General features: G+C 39.7%; 1 protein-coding gene across 1 annotated transcript in view; it reads right to left on the reverse strand.

The window, feature by feature from the left end:
• Positions 1-2,612, reverse strand: part of LOC119590573 — an 87,899-nt gene that overhangs the window by 43,539 nt on the left and 41,748 nt on the right. The window lies entirely within an intron of this gene.

The following is a 2,612-nucleotide window of genomic DNA, read 5'->3' on the forward strand; positions in this document are numbered from 1 at the left end:
CAACGTGAGCCCATCTACCTTAGCAGCCCCGAATCTTTTCTAAGAAATGGCCGGGAAAACTTTTCGAGTGTTGCCCTCACGCCGTCAACGCCTCTTGAAGGCTCGACCACACCCGCCATTTTGAAAAAAATCGAACGCCATACGCAGCTTGGACACATCCTTGCTGTGGGGATTTGTTTCTTGCTTGGTTTTTTTGGGGCCTGAAAATCCCCTGGCAAAGGGTCCGTGCGATTTTTTAATGAAAAACCCCACATACAGGACGGCCGAGAGGTGGGGCCAGCAAAACCAGAGGAGACCCAAGTTTACCGCTTTTATCGATGACGAGCCCCCACCAGGGTGCCCCCAGGACCCCGAGGTACCACAGAGATTTTGGCTGTGCTGACACGAGAGGGGGATTTTTTTCTCGGGGAAAAATATCACGTTTTGGTGATGGGATACCAAGGGGCCCACTTTCCCGCCCCCCAAAAACCCTCCAAGACGGTGAGAAGTAATGCCTGAGGGGCCCAAGAGTTGCCTTTTCCCAAAAAAATATCCCCCAGAACATTACTAGCAAAAGTGTTATTAACAAGGGATCGTTAAGATAATGAGTATAAATGAAAATACTACAAATCTCATGCACATAGAACAAAAACATCCCTAAAAAAACTTTTAGGTGCCTTCCTGCCATATTGTCCCCCAAGCCCCCATGAACAGCACAAAGATAAGTGGAAGACGGACATATATGTTTTTAAAAAAGGTGAAGCCCGCTGAACTCCTCGGACCAAACTTTTTTCTCTCTCCGTGGCCCGATAAGTTTTTCCCAACCTGTGGATGGTGGGGGCAAGTACAGTTCCAGTATTGCTTTTAATAAAAAAAGGAATATCAAAAATTATTTTTTTAAACGGACAGTAAAAAAACATTTAAAAAAAATCTTGGAAAATAAGTTACTCTAACCCTTTGGGGTTTAGTAAAAACTTTAAAATCGTAGTACTAGCGTTAAAATTTTGAACTTGATGTTTGCCCCCGACAATGCAGTCCACAGATTATCAAATGGTTGATGCCCCTCTCCTAAAAGCTTTTTTTGTTCACCACACGGAGGTAATGAGGTCATCAAAAAAACTGAAATTTTCGTTGTCTTTTTATAAGGAAAAAAAAAAAGGACGAAATCTCTATGAGAAATTTCCAAAGTGTGCCCCGGGGTTTCACAAGGGTCCATTTGGGGCCCCTCGTTATTTCACCCTTATAAAAAAATTAGTAAATGTCCCCAAATTTTTTAAAATTATCCTCTTGCTGATAAACTAGTATTTTCTCTCTGACAGAAGTTGTAAGTTTATCTGCCACTGTCAGTAACAAATTTTGAGGGCTTGCTGCAAAAAAAAAATCTCAATAAAACACTTACTGATATTTTTTGCTTACTTCGATTTCAATAGCTCAGCATATTGCAAGAAATTGAGTAAATGCATGGTCATCGGAAAATTTAAAAGAAAATCTAACAAAAAAAGTAATCAGATTTTTGCTACACCTTTTTTTACCCTACCTGCAAAAACTGCAAAAATGTCGGGGGTTTTCTCTTTGTACGGGAAAATATTCACGACTAACGGGCCCCACTGTGTAATATAAAATTGCCAGTGATCACTTAGAAATACAAATTACGTTTTTCAGTTTTTTGAACGTGCATCTTCAGCACCTAATATGAATACAGAAAACTGGACAGAACTTGTCTTTTTTGGACCGAAATCCAACTAGGGGAAAAGTTTGTAAACCCACTTTGGTTTCATCTTTGAACCAAATTTCGTCACTTCAGAATATTATAAACCCCGTAATTTTTCATTTAAAGAAAAACATTCCCGGATCCATTCTTTGTGCAATATAACTGTTAACACTCTTATAATTTGTGTTTGCAGTTATTTTGAAAAAAAAAAAATTTTTTTTACTTTACTTGAACCTGGTTAGGGAAAAACCTTCATATGAATTCCTTACACAATTTTGTGTAATTCGATTTTCAAAACAATTAGGATACGTGGGGTCCGCCGTCGGCCCCTGAAATGTACCGAATGCCGGCCATAACGCATCCCTATTTATTAAGATGGGCATGCTGGGGATGGGGGTAAGATGGGGTTGCTTCTTTCATAACTGCATTGTAAGTTTGTGAAAACCATTTAAAAATTCGGCTTGTTTCAATTTTTTATAAAGATATAACGAAAAAATAATTTCGTATATTTTCAGCATTCTATGTTTAGCAATATTTTTTGGGGTCTACGAACTTATCCACTATGATGTGGGGTTCCCTAGTCTCCTCCCTAGGTTTTCCACCGCAATACCCGCATTGACCATTTAAATTTTTTTTTATACATTTAAAATTTTTAAAAGGCAATCCCGATTAGTTTTCCCTTTTTTACATATACAGACTCTACATATTTTACCGATCGGAATCCGGGTTGTGAAAAACAAATTTTTGTTCTCTGAACGTTCTCGATGAAGAGAAGCTGGGGTTGCCCCCCCGCCCCAGCATCAGGGCTCCAGGAACGGCTTTGAGCGCCCCCAGCATGCGACCCGACCCCGCCGTCATCTCTTCATGTTTAGAGTCAAAAATCAGAGGCAGAATGGGTGCACCCTATATATTAAAATATATA

The sequence above is a fragment of the Penaeus monodon genome, chromosome 27 (genome assembly GCF_015228065.2).
Source record: "Penaeus monodon isolate SGIC_2016 chromosome 27, NSTDA_Pmon_1, whole genome shotgun sequence".
Lineage (NCBI taxonomy): Eukaryota > Metazoa > Arthropoda > Malacostraca > Decapoda > Penaeidae > Penaeus > Penaeus monodon.